The sequence below is a fragment of the Nelumbo nucifera genome, chromosome 8 (genome assembly GCF_055504915.1).
Source record: "Nelumbo nucifera cultivar China Antique chromosome 8, China Antique-T2T, whole genome shotgun sequence".
NCBI lineage: Eukaryota > Viridiplantae > Streptophyta > Magnoliopsida > Proteales > Nelumbonaceae > Nelumbo > Nelumbo nucifera.
Window position 1 is genome coordinate 37,931,229 of NC_142656.1, and position 22,648 is coordinate 37,953,876.

The window sequence follows — 22,648 nt, forward strand, 5'->3', positions numbered from 1 at the left end:
GCTGCCCAGTTGGGCTTCCTTGTATGGCGTGGAACCCAAGCATTGATCTACACATCAGCCACATGGGTTTGGCCCAGCCTTTGTCACAAGGCTTGGCCAAATACACTATTATGGACAGTGCACCCCCTGAAACCCATCAAATGGGCTCTATGGGCCCAACACTTACCCTAAGTGGTACCTGGGCCAAGCCACCATATAACACCCAGGGACTGTGGGCAGATGCAAGATTAGCCCATCAGGTATTATCCTCAATGGTCTTACACTTAACCTCTCAGCCCATAATGATCATACACTACCCGACAAGAGAGGACCTCTCTCGCAGCTGCAAGGAACAGTGTTGCACTCTCTACTTATAAGGATCCCGGGAATTGAAACCTTTTGCAAACATTTTAGAAACCATAATATATATACTTTTATATCTCATATAAAATATACTTTGCAAAAACAAATCTCAACGATTGAAATCGGCTGCTGGCAGTCTTGGTTTCCATCAGAGAGAGTGCATCCCCGATTATTACCTTTGTCCGACAAAGGGGCTGATCCTATCACTATGATCACCCACTCAGATGAATTCTCAGACTGTCCCAACATACCCAGGTTTTGACTCCCGCTAAGGATCTCACTGATTGGTACATCAAAGACAGCCCAATCCGACACCTAGTGCAGAATCATAATCGAGTCTAGGGGTCGGGTGTAACTTTTTAGTTTTGCCCCTTAATATCTAAGGTCTAGGGCAATACTGGAAATCTGGTCCGGTTCAAAGATTCAATTAATCCTACACTGTATGTGCCTAGGGTCTCACCCTGGCAACTGAGATAGGCCACCCCAACCGACTTGGTGGCACCATAGTGTCAGCTTTATTAGTATAGGTCTCCCTAGACCGACCCACTGGCTGTGAACATTCTAAACTAACACGAGTCTCATTAAGTGTCCAGCTTAAGGGTATTACATAGAAACATACAAGGGAACATGAATCAAATATGCACTTTTATTCATTTACAATAAACTCATAATGTACATCATTCTGATTGAAGCTAAGGGCATACAAAACTGTCTAACATTTGGCTTATACCCGATTGGACCTAAGTGCAAGTGGGAGCTGTTAGACAGTGTATGCCCTTAGCTCCAATCATCATGATGTACATTTGACATTTATTGTAAATGAATAAAGTACATATTTGATTCATGTTGTTGTGGTGTGTTTCTATGTAATACCCTTAAACTAGACACATATGAGACTCGTGTTAGTTTAGAATCTTCACAGACATTGGATAGATCTGGGGAGATTTATCCTACCAAGGCTGACACTGGTGTACTGACAAGTTGGTTGGCATGACTCGTCTCAGCTACCAGGGTGAGACCTGAGGTACATGCAGTGTGAGTTTTCTTGAAACCCTGAACTGGAACAAAATTCCAGTATTGCCTTGGACCTTGGAGATAGATGGGTGAAACTGGAATTTTACACCTGACCCCTAGACTCAATTATGATACTGCAATAGGTGTTGGATTGGGTTGTCTTTGATATGCCAATCAGTGCGATCCTTAGAGGGGTCAAAACTTGGGTATGTTGGGACAGTCCGAGAATTCATCTGAGTGGGTGATCATAGTGATAGGATCAGCTCCTTTGTCGGACAAAGTGAATGATCGGGGATGCACTCTCTCTAATGCTAAACTGCTAGCAGTTGATTTCAACCATTGAAATTTGTTTTTGCAAAATATATTTATATAGAGATATACATATATATTATGGTTTCAAAATGCTTGCAAAAATGTTTTAATTCCTAGGATCCATGTGAGTAGAGAGTGCAGCACTACACCTTGTAGCCGAGGGAGAGGTCCTCTCTTGTCGGGCAGTCGCATCATATGGATGGCCGAACCCTACAGGAAGGTTGGGCGAAATTTCAAAATTTTCTCTCTCTCCCATCTGGCAATCGCATTCCCTATTTTTGGAAACTGCTTTTTCAAGAATCAATCTTGAACCAAACCACACCAGATCTGAAACCAAAAGGGAGGAGAGGGATATACCTGATACGGAGTAACAATAACTCCCAATGAAGGTGTTCACGCCCAAGGAGAAAACAAAAAATTGCTTCCACTGAAGATGACACAGTGTGAGGAGAAGCAAAATTAGTAGGATGACTCTACAGCAAGAACTGAATTCTTCAGCAAGAATGGGTAGGGCTGGTGAGCATGACTTCAGATTGCTTATTCTACCAAGAAGAAATATCAAGAACAATTCTTGATCACTCCCACAAGTGGAGATCGAACTGGGTAGGGGTTGTAAGAACAGGGAAGAACTCTATAGATTGTTGTATCTTGTCTGGTTTGTTTTGCATGTCCACCCTCCTCCCTTATTTATAGCCTTAAAGAGACAACCTCCTAATCTGATTAGGAGTTTCCTGATCCAAATATTTATTTGGATATGGACTTTTTAAGTGAAAAGGATAATCCCTTATCTTTTCTGTTGTTTAAGATCAACTTATTCCTATTTAAATTAGGAGTTTCCTGATCTAAATCTTTATTTTGGATCTTGATTCTTTAAGTGGATAAGGCTTATCCTCTTATCCTTATCTGCTGATCCAAACCCAGATTTGCACCTATTTAATTAATCAAATTAACCCAATTTGAAATTGCGCTTTAGGCCCATTAAGTTTATGTGCTCACTTAACCTCTTAACTTGCTGCCAGTTGGCTCTCCTTGTATGGCGTGGGACCCAAACATTGATCTATACATCAACCACATGGGTTCAACTTAGCCTTTGATACAAGGCTTGGCCAAATTCACAATAGGAGACACTGAACCCCTGAGCCCATCACTATGGACTCTTAATGGGCCCAACATTTACACTAAATGGTCCTTGGGTCTAGCCACCTTATGAAAACCCAAGGACTGTGGTCAAATGCATGATTAGCCCATTAGGTATTACCCTCAAGAGTCTTACACTTAACCTCTTAGCCCATAATGATCAAACACTGCCTGACAATAGGGGTCAGGTGCAACATTCTAGTTTTGCCCATCTATCTCCAAGGTCCAGGGCAATACTGGAATTTTGGCCTGGTTCAGGGCTTCAAGAAAACCCACACTACATGTACCTCAGGTCTCACTCTGGCAGCTGAGACAATCCACCCCAACCAACTTGGCGGTACATCAATGTCAGCCTTGCCAGGATAAATCTCCCTAGATCTATCCAATGGCTGTGAAGATTCTAAACTAATACGAGTCTCATAAATGTCTAGTTTAAGGGTATTATACAAAAACACACCACAATGACATGAATCAATTATGTACTTTATTCATTTACAATAAATGTCAAAAGGTACATTAATCTGATTGGAGTTAAGGGCATTACTATCTAACAATTAAGTGTAAGACCATTAAGGGTTATACTTGATGGGATAATCTTGCATCTGCCCACAGTCCTTGGGCCTTCATAAGATGACTGGACCCAAGGACCATTTAGTGTAAATGTTGGGCCCATTAAGAGCCCATAGTGATGGACTTAGGGGTTCACTGTATTCAGCAATGAATTTGACCAAACCTTATAATAGAGGCTCAGCCGAACCCATGTGGCTGATGTGTAGATCAATGATAGGGTCCCACGCCATACAAAGAGAGCCAAGCTAGCCAGCATTAATGTGGAAGTGAACCTGAAAGCTTAATGGGCCTAAAAGCCCATTTCGAACTGGGTTAATTAGATTAATTAAATGGGGCAGATCTGGGATTTGGATCAGCATATAAGATAAGGGATTATCCTTATCCACTTAAAGAGCCCCGATCCAAATAAAGATTTGGATCAGAGGAACTCCTAATTTGATTAGGACGGCTGATCTTTATCTGCAGAGAAGATAAGGAATTATCCTTATCTCTTATAGAGTCTAGATCCAAATAAAAGATTTGGATTAGAAAACTCCTAATGAGATTAGGAAATTTTCTCCTTACGGCTATAAATAAGAGAGTAGGGCGAACCTCCGAAGACACATTCATTGAATACAGAGAGAAAACAACATAGTTAGACTGCTCTTGCCTTCTGCTCTATTTCTTCCTGCTCTTGCCGCCCTATCCTGTTCGTTTTCCAGTTCTTAGATTGTATCAAGATTGGTTCTTGATATTGTTTATTGCCAGAAGAAACAATTTAGAAGCTGTGCTAACTGTCCTATTCGATTCTTGCTGAAGAATCACTAGTTCTTTGTGAAGAACTACCTGTCGATCCTGCCTCACCCTAAGCTGTGTCATCTTAAGTGGAGGGAGGATTTGGTACTCTCTTAGGGCGTGAATAAATACATTGGGAGGAGCATCCTTGCGTGGATTCCATATTAGGTATATCCCTCCCTCATTTTGGTTTCAAATTTGGTCCGATTTGGTTACAAGAACAAACCTTGAAAATGCAGTTTTCTAAATCGGGAATATGATTCCTAGACGGGAGTAAAGAAATTTTTGAAATTTTGCCCAACCTTCCTACAGGGTTCGGCCATCCATATGATGGATCTCCCATCCCTTCACCATGTAGGGTGGCTGGGCGAAATTTCAAAAATTTCTTTCTCCCTTGTGGGAATCATATTCCCTGATTAAGAAAAACTACATTTTTCAAGGTTCATTCTTGAAACAAACCGGACCAAATTTGAAACCAAGATTAGGGAGAGGAATACCTGATATGGAATTCACGCAAGAAGCTCCTGCCAGTGTAGGTGTTCTCACCCAAAGAAGTTACCAAATCCTTCCTCCACTGAAGATGACACATCTTAGGGGGAGGTAGGATCTACAAGGGGATTCTTCAACAAGAACCCCCAATTCTTCAACAAGAATCAAGCAGGGATGTGAGCACAGCTTGAAGATTGACTCTTCCAGCAGGAATCAATATCAAGATCCAATATTGATCACTCAAAGATCTAGAGATTGAACAGGGTAGGGTGGCAAGAGCAGAGGGAGAGAAAACTAAATGCAAAAACTATGAAACTATGTAACCTTTTTCCAGTTCCCCTCCTCCTTTTATATAATCCTTAAAGAGTTAACCTCCTAATCTGATTAGGAGTTTCTTGATCCAAATCTTTATTTGGATCTGCACTCTTTAAATGATAAGGCTTATCCCTTATCTTATTTGCAAATCAGGATCAACTTCTCCTAATCCAATTAGAAGTTTCCAAATCCAAATCTTTATTTGGATTTGGACTCTTTAAGTGGATAAGACTTATCCTCTTATCCTTATCTACTGATCCATACCTAGATTCGCCCCCTATTTAATTAATCAAATTAAACCTAGTTCGAATTGGGCTTTAGGCCCATGAAGCTTTCAGCCTCATTTCCCTTTAAGTGCTGGATAGATTGGCTCTCTTTGTATGGCGTGGCATGATAGCTATAAATATATAACCCTAGCAAGTGCACTAGTTATCAAATAGTATAAAAATATCATTCCCACGGGGATTTAACAAAATAAGTATTAGAACCACCATCTTCCCTAATTATCTGGACAATCGAATTTCATATTTGAGCAAGATCTACTGAAAATAAAAACTAGAGAAAGATAATAGAAACAAAGGTGATCAATAACCGAATCTACAATGAATGGAATCGCTAGGACTTTAGGTCCACCTAACCAATGTAATGAATATTGATGGGTCCAATTATCCAAGACTAATTGTTATTCCCATAAGCTGAGATTTTCACAAATTTATTTAATAATCTCTCTCAAGATATACTAAACCTACGCCCATCAGGTAACCCTTCGATCTCTCGAGTAGAGCTCTCAAGATGGAAGTGCATTAGGTCCAAGAAAATCATTAAATTCAGATGAATCATGAATATATATTTCTATATACCATTCAATTAACACTATGAATTATTCTGTCAATTATGTGAATTCCTCTCTCAATTCATTCACATAACCCAAATCAATTAAGAGGTGGCCAAGCATTTAATTGCATTAAGCACAATAATTCATAGACTATATGGAAATCACAATCTTGGATAAATCAAGAAGATAAAAATATATTCATTAACATGGTTAGGCTTTCCACAGCCCTAGCAAGAAACAAATCAGTTCATAATGGAAGAATTAAAACAAAGAAAGAGGAAAAAAGAACTCTTGAATTCGCCCATGGTGCTGAGATCTCCTCTTCTTGAAGTTTCTTGAATTCTTGAACCTTTCTTGAACCCTTCTTGACTGATTGCTCCTTGCTTCTTGATTCAAATCAGAAGTTGAATGATTGAATGATTCAGTGATCAAGTGATACCTAAAGCTGGTCCGCCCCCTCCTTTATATAGATTAAAGGGGAGGGGGTGGTCTCCTACTTTCTCTTGAAGTTGATCTTTACAAGAAATAGAAAGTCCTATCCTAATTCTAATCGTATCTCTTTATCTCTTGAACTCAATCCTTTTATCACTTTACGATTACATCAAGAATTTAAATCTAGAAGGATTCTTCTTAGTTTCTTGTTCTTGGATTCGTAATAGACCTCCTCTGCGAATTGGGCTTCAGCCAGGCTTTTCTGTGAGTTGGGCTTTAGCTGTGGATTGGGCCTTCCTATGAATTTGCCGTGACTTCAGGCCCAGAATTGACTTCGATTCAGGCCGAATCTGCGAAAGCCCAAAACATGAAAGCTGTGGAATTTTCTCTTATCTTTCCAGTGGATCTTGAATCAGCCCATTTAGAGTTTAGAAATGCGAGTTAGGCCCAGATCACTGAACGATGTCGAAACTGTGAAAAATCATCCGATTTGTCTTTCTTTGCTCTTGATGCCTTCTTTCATACCCTGGACCAAAACACAAGAGATATGAGTCCAATTAGATGCTAATTTAGTATAAAAGACACAATAATTGGGGATAAAAATATGATAAATTCTACCCTCATCAAATCCCCCACACTTAAACTCTTGCCCCTCCTCGAGCAAGACAAAACTCAAAACAAAATTAAAACAAGAACAAACTAACTAAAAGATTTGTTTTGGATTTCTCTCAACAGTGTATTTGTTCTCCTGCATGCCTTGATCCAGTATTAATGGTCCTCCCATTCGTCCCCTTCTTTTCCTTTTTAACTTGTCAAGGAATAATCTTAAATCGCCAATCCTCATGTCCCTAAGTGAGATCGACAATCAAGGGAAATAGGCTTCTCTTCGCATGAATAATTAAGGGTTAGAGTAAGCCCTCTTTGTTTTCATAATCACATGTGGCAAGATTAAAAAAATACCCTCTCATGATTCTTCAGAATGAAACAAAGAATGTTATTACCATAAACTTGCTCATGTATCACATCTCCACCACTTATCATGAGTGCAATGCATCAAAAGGTGAATTAGGGTTTGGGATCTAGGGATGAGTGCATTTTTTTTTTGGTAACACATTCCAATACATGAACTCATTATCGTGGTCTCAACATGCCTAACAAAACATGTTCTAGAATAATCAACCCCTATTTGTTCGTTAGAAACCAAATGCTCACAAGGGTCAACTTTGTATTGCATCTTGCCCATTGATCATTCAAACTACTGAGATACCTTCCATAGCCAAAAATTTCAGCTAGATTTGCCTGCATCCTTTCTTGTCTATCCTACCTAAGCACATGATTCAAGGTGGTTTGCAATCATTCAAAAAAAAGTCTCTAAGGAGCAGAAATTTCAAAAGGAAAGGTTAAAAAGTGATGATCAAAGCATTGCTAGAGTTTGAAAAAATTTATCAACCCTTACTCCCCCACACTTAAGATATACATTGTCCTCAATGTATGGAATATGCATGATAAGAATAAGGAGAGAGATTTAAGAGGACATCCCTGAATGCCTCGTTGAGATCCTGTAGATTTGAGATACGAAAAAGAGAAAAACACACTCATAAGAAAGAAGAAAAAAAACTGAACAAACAAGTAAAACTTAATGGGTTGCCTCCCACAAGCGCTCATTTTAAGTCGTGAGCTTGACTTTCACCTTTCCTTCATGGTGGTTTCAAGGAGAGAATGGACCCATGGTGGGTGGGTTGTTCTCCTTCGATGTAATGCTTCAACCGCTATCCATTTACCTTGAATGTATTCCCATCATCATTATGTATTTCAATCGCTCCATGAGGGAATACTTTAGCCCCTTTAAAGGGTCCACCCCACTTGGTTTTTAACTTCTGATGTTTCCCCCTTTCATCCTTCATAGGTGGGTTTAAACCTGGAATATTGACCTACACAATAGATGGGAGGGGTTTTGTGTGAGATGGAGGTAAAGATGCATTATGAATTGTAATTTCAAAAGAATGTGGCTCAGAAGTCAAATTTCGCAATTCTGATTTCAGTACAAACTTCTGCTCTGCTTGTTGCAATTGATTAGGACTATTGTTAAGTGCAACTTTCAGCATGTCTTCTGATTTAGATGTATCTACTTCAGCTGCACCAACATCAATGCTATCGATTGCATAAATTTCATGTTCAATTGTGTTGGGATGTTCCATGGTTTTAAATACATTGAACACCACTTCTTCACCATTGATTCTAAGGGTAAGTAGACCTTTTCGCACATCAATTAAAGCATCACTAGTAGCAAGAAAGGGTCTTCCTAAAATTAATGGCATCGATCTATCCTCCTCCATATCCAACACAATGAAATCAACAGGGATGATGAAATTCCCTACATTAACTAAGACATCTTCCACTATTCCCCTAGGGTATTTAATGCTTCGATCGGCCAACTGTAGGGTAATAGTGGTAGATGTTAGTTCATGCAATCCCAACCTTTTAAAAATAAAGTAGGGCATTAAATTTATACTAGCACCAAGATCACATAAAGCTTTTTCAAATTCAGTTCTCCCTATGGTGCAAGGTATAGAAAAACTCCCTGGATCCTGAACCTTTGGGGGCAATTTATTTTGGAGGATGGTTGAGCATTCTTCGTTCAAATTTACCATCTCACATTCCTCCCATTTCCTTTTATTTGACATCACCTCCTTCAAGAATTTGGCATATTTCGGCATCTGTGACAATACATCAAAAAGGGGGAGGTTAATGTGTATTTTTTTGAAAACTTCTAAAAATTTCTCAAATTGTCTATCTATGTTAGCTTTCAAAATTCTTCCAGGGTAGGGGATAGGGAGTTTAATTTCATGTAAATTTAGTTTAGGTGTACTTCCCTCATCCTCCTTTTGCAGATTGGCCACATCAGCTTTCTTGTCTTCTTTTTGGATTTCACCAACTGCCTTCCCGCTTCTTACGGCTATGGAGTTCACATGCTCTCTGGGATTCTTTTCTTTGTTGCTTGGCAGCCTTCCTTCTTTCCTCTCTGATAACATGCTCACCACCTACCCAATTTGAACTTCTAAGTTTTTAATCGATGTTTCATGGCTTTGGAATTTTGCTTCAGTAGCATTGATGAACTTAGAAATCATTTCTTCCAAATTATTCTTCTTTTCTTGTGGGGGCGGTTGTGGTTGGAATCCCATGGGTGCCTTTTGCTGATTGTTGCTCCATGAAAAGTTTGGATGACTCCTCCACCCTGGGTTGTATGTATTTGAATATGGGTTGTAGTTTGACCTACCAGCATAAGAGATAAAATTAGCATTCTCATGGGAAATAAAAGGACTGTTTAATTGACAATCATAATTAATGTCCTATTTGACCACATAAATTGCATGAGATGCTAGATGGTGTATTCATGGCTGTAATACTAAAATTATCCAGTCTTTTATTTAAATTGGCTATTTGCGTAGATAAGGATGCAAAGGAATCAATGTGATGTACTCCCCTCTGATTGGTTCGATCATTGCTCCACTGGTAGCTGTTTGATGCCATCTCCTCCACTAAGTCATATGCTTCCTCTGGAGTTTTTCTCATGATTGTACCACCTATGGCTGCATCAATAATGGATCGATTAGAGGGGGTAATACCATTATAAAAGGTTTGTATTTGTCGCCAAATTGGTATCCCATTGTGAGGACACCTGCTAAGCATCTCTTTAAATCTTTCCCATGCTTCATACAGGGACTCCCTCTCAAATTGAGCAAAAGTAGTAATATCATTAATTAATTTTGTTGTTTTGGAGGGTGGGAAATATTTAGCCAAAAATTTTTGAGTTAAATCATTCCAAGTGGTGATGCTTCCTGCAGGGAGTGAATTGAGCCAATCTTTAGCTCTATCACACAATGAAAAAGGAAATAATCTTAGGGAGTCATCACTTGGTAACCCACTAAATTGAATGCTTGTTTGGATCATTTGAATTATTGCAGGCTTTATTTCAAAATTGTTTGCATGGATGGTGGGCTTGCAAATGCTGGATGTCGCCCCATCAATGTTTGGACAAGCATAATTCAAGAGGGTGCGATTTCCTTTTGCCATCTCTCCTTCTATCTCTATGGCTGGTTCGCAAATAACAACCTCTTCTCTTGATTTTCCTTTGTTGGCCCTTTGCAACAAGCGAAGAGTCCTTTCAATTTTTGGATCGAATTCAGCTAACCCTTCCTATCTAGTGCGTGTCATGCACTAGTAAATCTGAACCAACAAAAATTCGAACAAACAAATAAAAATAAAAATAATAACATAAATAAAAAGAAGTAAAAGGAAAATAGAATAATAAAAAAAACAGAAATAAAAGGTCCAAATTAATCAAGGTTAACAAATTCTAATATTATTTTAAGATTAAATCCCCGACAACAGTGCCAAAAACTTGATAGCTATAAATATATAACCCTAGCAAATGCACTAGTTATCAAGTAGTATAATAATATTGTTCCCACGGGGATTTAATAAAATAAGTATTAGAATCATAGTCTTCCCTAATTATTTGGACAGTCGAAATTTAGATTTGAGGAAACAAGAACTACTGAAAATAAAGACTGGAACAAAGAAAATAAAAACAAGGGTGATCACTAATCGAATATGCAAATGATAGAATCACTAGGACTTTAGGTCCACCTAACCAATGTAATGAATATTGATGGGTACAATTATCCAAGACTAATTGTTATTCCCATAAGCTGAGATTTTCACAAATTTATTTAATATTCTCTCTCGAGATATACTAAACCTACGCCCATCAGGTAACCCTTCCTGTTTAGTGCGTGTCATGCACTAGTAAATCTGAACCAACAAAAATTCGAACAAACAAACAAAAATAAAAATAATAACAGAAATAAAAAGAAGTAAAAGAAAAATAGAATAATAAAAAAAACAGAAATAAAAGGTCCAAATTAATCAAGGTTAACAAATTCTAATATTATTTTAGGATTAAATCCCCAGCAACGGCGCCAAAAACTTGATAGCTATAAATATATAACCCAAGCAAGTGCACTAGTTATCAAGTAATATAAAAATATCATTCCCACGGGGATTTAACAAAATAAGTATTAGAACCACCGTCTTCCCTAATTATTTGGACAATCGAATTTCATATTTGAACAAGATCTACTGAAAATAAAAACTAGAGAAAGATAATAGAAACAAAGGTGATCACTAACCGAATCTGCAATGGATGGAATCGCTAGGACTTTAGGTCCACCTAACCAATGTAATGAATATTGATGGGTCCAATTTTCCAAGACTAATTGTTATTCACATAAGCTGAGATTTTCACAAATTTATTTATTATTCTCTCTCGAGATATACTAAACATACGCCCATCAGGTAACCCTTCGATCTCTCAAGTAGAGCTCTCAAGATGGAAGTGCATTAGGTCCAAGAAAACCATTAAATTCAGATGAATCATGTATATATATCTCTATATACCATTCAATTCACACTATGAATTATTCTGTCAATTATGTGAATTCCTCTCTCAATTCATTCACATAACCCAAATCAATTAAGAGGTGGCCAAGCTCTTAATTGCATTAAGCACAATAATTCATAGATTATATGGAAATCATAATCTTGGATAAATCAAGAAGATAAAAATATATTCATTAACATGGTTAGGCTTTCCACAGCCCTAGCAAGAAACAAATTAGTTCATAATGGAAGAATTAAAACAAAGAAAGGGGAAGAAAGAACTCTTGAATTCGCCCATGGTGCTGAGATCTCCTCTTCTTGAAGTTTCTTGAATTCTTGAACCTTTCTTGAACCCTTCTTGACTGATTGCTCCTTGCTTCTTGATTCAAATCAGAAGTTGAATGATTGAATGATTCAGTGATCAAGTGATACCTAAATCTGATCCGCCCCCTCCTTTATATAGATTAAAGGGGAGGGGGTGGTCTCCTACTTTCTCTTGAAGTTGATCTTTACATGAAATAGAAAGTCCTATCCTAATTATAATCCTATCTCTTTATCTCTTGAACTCAATCCTTTTATCACTCTAAGATTACATCAAGAATTTAAATCTAGAAGGATTCTTCTTAGTTTCTTGTTCTTGGATTCGTAATAGACCTCCTCTGCGAATTGGGCTTCAGCCAGGCTTTTCTGCGAGTTGGGCTTTAGCTGCGGATTGGGCCTTCCTATGAATTTGCTGCGACTTTGGGCCCGGAATTGACTTCGATGCAGGCCGAATCTGCGAAAGCCCAAAATATAAAAGTTGTGAATTTGTCTCTTATCTTTCCAGTGGATCTTGAATCAGCCCATTCGGAGTTCGGAAACGCGAGTTAGGCCCAGATCACTGAATGATGTCGAAACTGTGAAAAATCATCCGATTTGTCTTTCTTTGCTCTTGATGCCTTCTTTCATACCCTGGACCAAAATACAAGAGATATGAGTCCAAATAGATGCTAATTTAGTATAAAAGACAGAATAATTGGGGATAAAAATATGATAAATTCTACTCTCATCATGGGACCCTATCATTGATATCCACATAAGCCACATGGTTTCAGCCTAGCCTCTATTACAAGGCTTGGCCGATTTCACTACTAAATACAGTGAGCCCCTAAGTCCATCAGTATGGGCTCTTAATGGGCCCAACATTTACACTAAATGGTCCTTGGGTCCAACCATCTTATGAAGGCCTAAGGACTGTGAGCAGATGTGAGATTAGCTCATCAGGTAAAAGCCCTAAATGGTCTTATAGTTAACTTCTCAACCCATAATGATCAAACACTGCCCGAAAAGAGAGGACCTCTCCCTCGGCTGCAAGGTACAGTGTTGCACTCTATACTCACATGGATCTTGGGAATTAAAATATTTTTGCAAACATTTTGTGAAACCATAATATATATGTATATCTCTGTATAAATATATTTTGCAAAAACAAATCTCAACAAATTTGAAATCAACTGTCGGTAGTTTAGCTTTCCATCAGAGAGAGTGCATTCCCTGATCATTCACTTTGTCCGACAAAGGGGCTGATTTTGTCACTATGATCACCCACTCAGGTGAATTCTCAGACTGCCCCAACATACCCAGGTTTTGACCCCCACTAAGGATCTCATTGATTGACATATCAAAGACAGTCCAATCCAACACCCAGTGTAGTACTATAATTGAGTCTAGGGGGTAGGTGTAACTTTCCAATTTTTCCCATCTGTCTCCAAGGTCCAGGGAATAACTGGAAAAAGGTTCATTGTAGAGTTTCAAACAAATTCACACTACAATTACTTCAGGTCTCACCCTAGCAGCTGAGACAAGCTACCCCAACCAACTTGGCAGGATAAACCTCCTCAGGTCTATCCAATGGCTGTGAAGATTCTAAACTAACACGAGTCTCTTAAGTGTCCAGTTTAAGGGTGTTACACAAACACACCATAAACAACATGAATCAATTATGTAGTTTCACTCATTTACAATAAATGGATCTATACATCAATCTAATTGGAGCTAAGGGCATACAATGTCTAACAGATTTTTCCTCTTGAAAGGAAGTCAGATGTGTTTAATGCTTTTATTAACTTTAAGAATCATGTGGAAAATCTTTTCTCTACAAAAATTAAGATGTTTTAGAGTGATTGCAGTGGAGAATTTCACAATCTCTTGTTATCTTGATAGTGTTGGTATTCTTCACCGCCTTAGTTGTCCTCATACGCATGAGCAGAATGGTAATGTTGAGTGTAAACATCGGCACATATTTGAGTCCACATTGTCTCTACTGGTATCCTCCTCTCTCCCTTAGTCCTTCTAGGCAGATGTTGCTGAAACTACCATCTTTCTCATCAATCGACTGCCAACTCTGGGCCTTGGTAATCTCTCTCCTTATGAGAAATTATTTGGAAAGCCTCCTGATTATTCTATGCTAAAGGTTTTTGGTTGTAAGTGTTACCCTCTTCTTCAGCCTTATAATGCACACAAGATGAATTTCCGTTCTGCTCCCTGTATCTTTGTTGGCAAAGAGATAATTACGAGACATGTTGTATTCGATGAGCATTCATTTCTTGGAGCAGCACAGTCATCACTGCCTTCCATCCTTGATACCCCTACTAGAGTTTTTCTTCCTTCTTTGGGCATCACTAGTGGTGACACGTGTCCAACTCCTGTGGCTCCTAAGGTATCCTCTTCTCCCCTTCCATCTATATCTGTTACTAATGAGGCATCTGCTACTTTCTCCTCTGAGCAAGAATAGGAAGTTTCTCTCAGTGTTGATTCCTTTCTAGTTCTGCGCACCTGCCCTATTCAGGAACTGTTGGACACAACTCCTATTGTAGATCCTCCAGTGTACACTCATACAATGATGACAAGGTCTATGACATCTAGGTCGGCTCAAGCATTAATTGCGATTCACCATCCTCTTCCAATTGCTTTACTGCATGATGTTCATACTCATGAGGAGGAACCCTCCTCCTACGGACAGGCTTCTATGTCTCCTCATTGGTGGGCTGCCATGGTTGTCGAGTTTCATGCCTTGCTTCAGAATGGTACTTGGGAACTAGTTCCCTATGTTGCTTCTGTGAATGTGGTTGGCTCCAAGTGGGTATTTAAAATCAAACGGCACTCTGACGGTTCCATTGATCACTACAAAGCCCATCTTGTTGCACAAGGCTTCACTAAGGTTCCGGGCATCGACTTCATTGAGACTTTCAGTCCTGTAGTCAAACCTACTACTGTGCGCACTACTCTTGCTCTTGCAGTTTCCCGTGGTAGTGACGTTCGACAGTTGGATGTTCATAATTCCTTTCTTAATGGCTTTATTACTGAGACTATTTTTGTACGTCAACCGAAAGGCTTTGAGGACAGCAATTATCCCCATCATGTCTACAAACTTCATAAGGCCCTCTATGGGCTCAAACAGGCTCCTTGAGCTTGGTTTTCCTAGTGTGACCCCTCTTTGTTCATTTACAACCGAGAACAAATTACCATTTACATTCTTGTTTATGTTGATGATATTCTTATTACTAGATCCTCCTCTGCTCATGTCTCTCAGCTTATCAACAATTTATCTCAGACCTTCGCTCTGAAAGACTTGGGGCCATTGCATTACTTCCTTGGTATTGAATCTCATCGTGATGCAACTGGATTGTTCCTTTCTCAGCATAAGTATATTTTGGATCTTCTGTTGAAGACTAACCTTGTTGCGGCCAAACCTGTCTCTAGTCCAATGGCTACCTCATCCCAGCTCTCTTAATTTACTGGTGAACCGCTATCTGATCCCACTCAGTACCAAAAAATTCTAGGTGCTCTTTAGTATGTCACTCTAACAAGACCAGATGTCACCTTCACAGTGAATAAAGTTTGTCAGCTTTTACAAGCTCCTACTGATGAACACTAGTGGGCAATAAAGAGGATTCTAAGGTATCTCAAAGGAACCACTGACTCTGGTTTGTTTTTCTTGGCACACTCATCGAACACGTTGACAGCATACTCCGGTGCTGATTGGGATGGTTGCCCCAATGATAGACGTTCTACTAGTGGATATGGTATTTTCTTGGTTCTCATTTGATTTCGTGGAGTGCTAAGAAGCAACCTACAATAGCTCGGTCTAGCACCGAGGCTGAATTTTGAACTCTAGCTAATGCCACCACCGAACTCTTGTGGCTAAATTTTCTTCTCTCCGATTTGGGGGTCAACCTTAAGTCTCCACCGATTCTCTACTATGATAATATTGGGGCCACGTACCTTGCAGCTCATCCCATTTTCCGGGCCCATACTAAACATATTGAGGTTGATTTTCATTTCCCTCAGAATCTCATCGTTAAGAAGTGTCTGATCGTTCGGTTCCTTCCCACATAGGGTCAACTTGTTTATATTTTCACTAAGCCACTTTCGTCTCAATAGTTTGAAAGGTTTCGGTCCAAGTTACAAGTGCTTCCAGCCCACATTCACTTGAGGGGGTGTATTAAGGAGCTGGCCAACCCTAGGTCAGCCAACTCTAGCTCTTCTCCTCTTACCAAAGAATGCTCTAGCCTTACTACTAAAGAGAGCTCCATGTCATGAGGTGACAAGATTGATTCGACCTTACAGAGAAGGAGTATGGAGGAGGTTTCACTCTAGAAGCTTTTAAAAGCCCCAAGGCACTTCAAGAGAGTTCAAGGAGTCTCTAGACGCATTCTAGAAGCCTCATGAACGCCCTTGAGCCTTGTACATACTTGTACATTCTTTTAGAGCATTTCTAGAGCATTCATGTACATAAGGGAACCAGGATAAGTATAAAAGTAGAAGTCTAGAAGCAAGTCTAGAACAACATGTTCTAGAGAAATCCCGTAAGGAGGTGGAAGTGCCTATAAAAGGGGACCCCCTCCCTCATTTGCGAACAAGCAAAGAAGCAAGAAGCAAGCAAGCAATGAAGCATTGTATCCCTCTCTTGAGTAATACAACGAGTTATTTGAGTTCTCCATCTCTCTTTCCTTGTGTGCTTTATTCCTTTATTGCCTAAGTGTGTGCATCAATGTGAGCAACGAGTTGGTAAGCTACTTGGTCCTAGAAGCCAGGAAATGCTAGAAGAGACTAGGTCCATGACAAGTGGTATTAGAGCCAGGTTCAACACTAATCACATGGCTAGGGATGATAAGGACATCACCCTTGAAGTGGAGGATGCCACAAGGGCTGATGCGACCAAGATGGAGCTCAACAAGAAGAGCATTTATGGTAGCAAGAATCAGGAGGCATCCATGGACAAGGTTGCTATCTTGGACAAGCGGCTAACCAAGGTAGTGGTGAGTCTTGGTAAAGCCCAAGAGGAAATGGAGAAGTTTAATGGTGGCCTAGACTTCTCTGAGAAGAAGTTGGCCAGATTCGAGTAGGTCATGAACAGTACTATTACTAGGACCCTTGAGGCCTTGCACAAAGAGTATCAAGGCTAGATGGAGGCCTTGCATAACGACTATCAAGGCCAAATGGGGGCCTTGCACTGGACTATTTCCGATCATCAAGTCCAGATGGAGGAGATGCAAGTAGACCATGCCTTGTGGAAGTGGGCGATAGCCAATGGAGTACTATTTGCCCCATCTCGTGAGATGGTGAAGTTGAAGACCCATGAGCCCAAACCATTCAAGGGAACGTGAGTTGCAAGAGAGCTAGATAACTTCCTTTGGCAGATGGAGCAATACTTTGTAGCAATTAGCCTTGAGGACGAGAGGACCAAGGTACGTACCACAGCTATGAACATGGTAGACACTGCCATGTTGTGGTGGCATAGGCGGTGCATGGATGTTGAACGAGCCACATGCACCACGGACACTTGGGAACACTTCAAAAGAGAAATCAAGAAGCAGCTCTACCTGGAGAATGTCGAGTATCTTGCCAAGGAGAACCTTAGACACCTCAAACATACGCATACTCTAAGGGACTATGTGAAGGCATTCTCTACACTCATGTTGGAGGTTCCCGACCTGATGGACACGGACTTCTTGTTCCACTTCATGGAAGGCCTTCAACCATGGGCAGAGCAAGAATTAAGGTGCCATGGCATCCAAGACTTGGCCAATGCCATGGCCGCTGCAGAGCAAATAACTGAGTATGAGAAGGAGACCAGAGACCAACCCACCAAACCAAGTCAGGATATAGGTGGGGGAGATGAGACCTATATCAAGGAAGGATCGTCTAGGCCCTAGTCCTCCCAAGACCAAAAGGATGGAAAAAGTGGCAGTTGGAGAGACAGGGTTATGGGCCCAGAGAAGAAGACACTCAAGTGCTTCCGGTGTGATGGAGCACACATGATCATAGATTGCCTCAAGAAGAAAGTCTTCAACTCCCATATAGATAAGGAGGAAGAATAAGAAGACAACCATGAGGAGGCCAATATTGGGTCATTACATTTGCTTTGCAGTGTTAAGAAGTTGGAGGAACCGGATAAGGAGGTAGCCAAGGCTATGGCTAGGTCAAGGCTGATGTTCGTGGAGGCGTTGATTAATGGTGGGAAGATCCAAGCCATGATTGACATTGGAGCGACTCACAACTTTGTCTCAACTAGGGAGGAAAAGTGCTTGGGCTTAAAGGTGAAAAAGAGCATGTGCATGATCAAGGCAGTCAATTCCCAAGCACGTGAGATCGAAGGCATTGCTCAAGGGATAAGCATCCAACTAGGGAGCTGGCAGGGTGCGATAGATGTAACTGTGGTGCCAATGGATGACTACCAGATGGTATTAGGTATGGACTTCTTCAATAATGTGTGGGCTGTGACCTTACCTTATGCGCGAGTGTTGAGCATCATGGAGGTAGGGGCCTCATGCATGGTCTCTCTAGTGGATGGGCATGTGCGACAGTGAAGATGTTATCAGCCCTACAACTAGGTGCGGGATAAGGCCTTGGGGGCCAATCTAGTCCAGAGGACAAGCAACTAAGGGTAGCACAACACAAAGAAAAAGTTGTTTATGCAGGACCAAGCCAAGGTAGAGGTTGAGATAAAGACACTAGAAAGGGCCAGGCAACTAATCAAGATTGGAGCAAATGGGCGGCTATAGTAGTTATGAAGGCCACATATCCAAAGGGCAGGGAACCTGAGGAGATTATTGGTGAAACCATGACCACTTTTCCTAGGGTAACTCCATGGGAAGAGTACATAGTCAAATGGAAGGGGTTGCCCACTTCAGAAGCATCGTGTGTACGAGTAGATGAGTTGATTGCAGCTGGCCACAAAGACTTGCTTCATCGCTACTATGAGGGAGAAGCGACGAGGATGTCGTCATATTAGGTGGGGGAGAATGTCACGAGGTGACATAATTGATTCAACCCTACAGAGAAGGAGGAGGATGGAGGAGGTTTTAGGAACACTCTAGAAGGTTTCAAAAGCCCCAAGGCACTTCAAGAGAGTTCAAGGAGTCTCCAAAAGCATTCTAGAAGCCTCATGAACGCCCTTGAGCCTTGTACATACTTATACATTCTTTTAGAGCATTTCTAGAGCATTCATGTACATAAGGGAACTAGGATAAGTCTAGAAGTAAGTCTAGAACAATCAAGTTATAGAGAAATCCTGTAAGGAGGTGGAAGTGCCTATAAAAGGGGACCCCCTCCCTTATTTGCAAACAAGCAGAGAAGCAATGAAGCATTGTATCCCTCTCTTGAATAATACAAAGAGTTTTTTGAGTTCTCCATCTCTCTTTCCTTGTGTGTTTTGTGCTTTTGTTGCCTAAGTGTGTGCCTCAGTGTGAGGGACGAGTTAGTAAGCTACTTGGTCCTAGGAGCCAGGAGAGTGATCTAAGCAGGGAAGGCTGACTTGTGGAACGATGGACTGCTGCCCAAGTGCCGCATGAGATGCTAGAAGAGATTAGGTCCATGACATCCAGCACTCTTACCAAAGAGAGCCCTAGATCTCCTACCAAAGAAGGCTCTAGTCTTCCTACGAAAGAAGGACCAGCTACTTTACAGAGGACTTTTACCAAAGAGAGATCAATCAGAGCAAAAAGGAAATTCTCTTCTTAGCAAGTTTCCTATTGAAGACCTTTCTTTATTTCTCTATTTCTATTCTTGTAATTGTTTCTAATTTGTTCTTTATTATTTTGTATAAATATTCAGCCATGTACAGATTCATCGTAGTGAAATTCGACCATTCTTTTAATCTTTGTCTTTCAAACTTTAATTCTTCTTGCAACTCTTGCTTTTGTGCCTCTCCTGCATGTGTTTATGCATTCTTGATGGTTGATTCCAATGTTGATGTAATAATATTTTATAATCTATTTGCAGGCTGCTGAGGCAAAAGTAAAAAGCTATTACTCGGAAGTGTCGGCACTGAAACGTTTTGAGAGATTGGATGCTGTTATAGCCACAGCTCAGTCATTTGAGAGAAGCTAGGATAATGGAGCAAGAGAAGACTCATCTGTAGCACAAATACCTCTCTGAGTTCAAGAGGTTTGAGGAAGTCCAGGAAAGATGTAAAATTGCTGAAAAAGAAGCTAAGAGAGAAACTGAGTTGGCTGATATACCACAAGCAGAAACTTTGACAATTACTTTCAGAAAATATCTAATTTTCATGTTCTGAGTTTGCCATTAACGAACTATTATTAATACCTAGTGATCCAAAACATACTACGTTTTGGGAGTGACCCATTTTGTGGTACCCACAAGAATTCTTACTTCTTTTAAAAAGATGTCTACAAGTAGAAAAGACGGCTTTTCATGCTTTTTTTCTTATTGGGTTTTTCCTATAGCAGTGGACTAACTGTATAATATTTACTTTGCAAACTTTACATGGTTAGCCTGTCACTAATAGAATTGATTTATATGCAGCTTTCGTACTTTGAGCAGGAAGAGAATGGTGGGTTAAGTCTTGCATTACAGGTAAAGAATTTTTTTCATAGATTTTTTGTATAGATTAATCAGAAGAACCTGCTTTGTTCTTGTGAATGTTTACTATAGTTCTTTAGCAACTTCTCTAAGATTGAAGATATGAAATTATCATATAATGTTTTAACTGCTAATGGACCAATTATTTATACTTCATGCAATCTTTGGCTAGATTATCAATTTTAAACATTTGGAAATTTGTTTATGATGGCTTGAGAAAGTCAGGATTAAAACCCTAGTTTAAGTCCCATTATGGCTTGCCACATGTAATGGGTATTCCACTGAACTGGGATATCATACCATCTTCATCCTCAAGCTGGGTTGTTAGGTGGTGAGACCCTTCAGGTCTGATGCTGCTGTTACAGTTAAGGGTGCAACTAGGGCTGTATTGGGTTGGGGTTAAATTTTCAATGGGCCCAAACCCCTAACCTTAGCTTGATGTAGCTGAAATTCTTCAAGTTATAGGATCATCAGCAAGCTAGACCCCCCAGGGTCCAAGTTTTCGTAAGACAAAATAAATAAATGAATGAATCACATGAACACATGGAATTAAGAGCATCCATCCACGTCATTCTTCAGGATATCTCCTTTTCTATACAAGTTCGGTTGCAGTTTGGATGGGTCTATTAACTCATCTAGGGTGGAATTTATATACTCGAACTTATTTTTCATGGCCAACTTGTATGACTAACCTAGCTGCTTGGTGCAGGAGCATAGTGCGAAAACAGGAAAAGTTACTTGGAAACAGCTTAGATATCCTTCTAAGCCCAATGGTCTTGGAAGCTACCATCTAAACAATGATTAAAATGGCAAGGTAATTCGGGACTCAGATGAATTTCTTCAAAGGAGTGAATCTCTTTCTTTGTGAGACCATACTTCATAAAGAATTTGAGGTGGATTATTGATTTGGTGGGAGGATATTATGAAGCAGATGTGAAGCTTGAACTACCAATGGCATTTGCAATAATGATGTTTTTAGGGAGGGGAGGGCTGTGGCTTTGTTGAGATATGCAATAACAATACGTTCAGGGCATTTATAAATATATTGAAGGGTAAATTTCCATTATCATTTTTGTCTCCTATTCAGCCTTTATATGTAGTATATTTTTTATAGAAAACCACGAATGTTACTTTTTTGACCAAGAAACTGATGGAAAATAGATAAAATTGGATGGGGAATGGTTTAAAAATGACACCAGCCAGGTAATGATTACAAAAATCTTTCCTTCAGCTGTTCTTATTCATATTTGGGTTTAGACTAACCCATATTTCTAATGGGATGAGGAAGGCAATGTTAATGGGCCATCCTTAAACTGATTTCTACAACTCATCTACAATATAGAACTTGGTGTTCTAGATTCCATTATAATAAAAATATCATAAACATTTTCTATTTTTCAGCCGGATGAGTGACACATGCCCTACTTGGAGAACAACCCGTAGTTTTTGTTTCTTCTATATTTTCCTAATCAGGGACTAGGCAATTTTTGGAGCATTTTACTAGGTTTATGTTTCTTCTATATTTTCTTCTTTTTCGGGTACAAATACCATAGCCTCAAACTCTTTCAAGTTTTGCACTTGAGCGACAAAGACTATGTAAGAAGACATTCATTCTATAATCACCATGGACTCTAGTCAATTGGTCTAGTTTTTGGAAGATTGGAGAGAACGGTGGGGAAGAGAAAAGATGAGGGGGAAGAATGGTTTTAGTGGATGGTGGGAGAAGAGTAGAGAAGGGAGTGAAAGAGAGATATCTCCTAAGAAACCCTAGGATGGTAGTCTCTCATGTGGGGGAAAGTTATTCTCCTTTTGTAGACAATATCTTCAGGGTATTAGGAGAAGATCCCAAAAAGAGACCTTTCCCTATTAGGAAAGGGGATCTTTTATCCTCACATCAGCTATCAAGCAAACTCCACTAAGATTTCTCCACGTGTCTAGCGAGACTCTCCAAGGATAGAGTTTCCATTACCTATGAATTCTCACATAGCACGTGTCATCTACACCCTTTCATGGGTTCTCTTGCAGCTACGTGTTGGGACTTTCGATTGGCTGATGTGTTTGAATGTCTCTGTAAGTCATCTTTGAAGTGTTTTGTCGCAGTTTGTCGCGACTGTGTGAGTT

General features: G+C 39.9%; 1 non-coding gene across 1 annotated transcript; it reads left to right on the forward strand.

Moving 5' to 3' along the window:
* Positions 1-9,881: 9,881 nt before the first annotated feature.
* Positions 9,882-9,988, forward strand: LOC148789884 (small nucleolar RNA R71). The gene has a single exon (XR_016079952.1). It is a non-coding gene; the product is annotated as a small nucleolar RNA R71 (small nucleolar RNA).
* Positions 9,989-22,648: the final 12,660 nt, after the last annotated feature.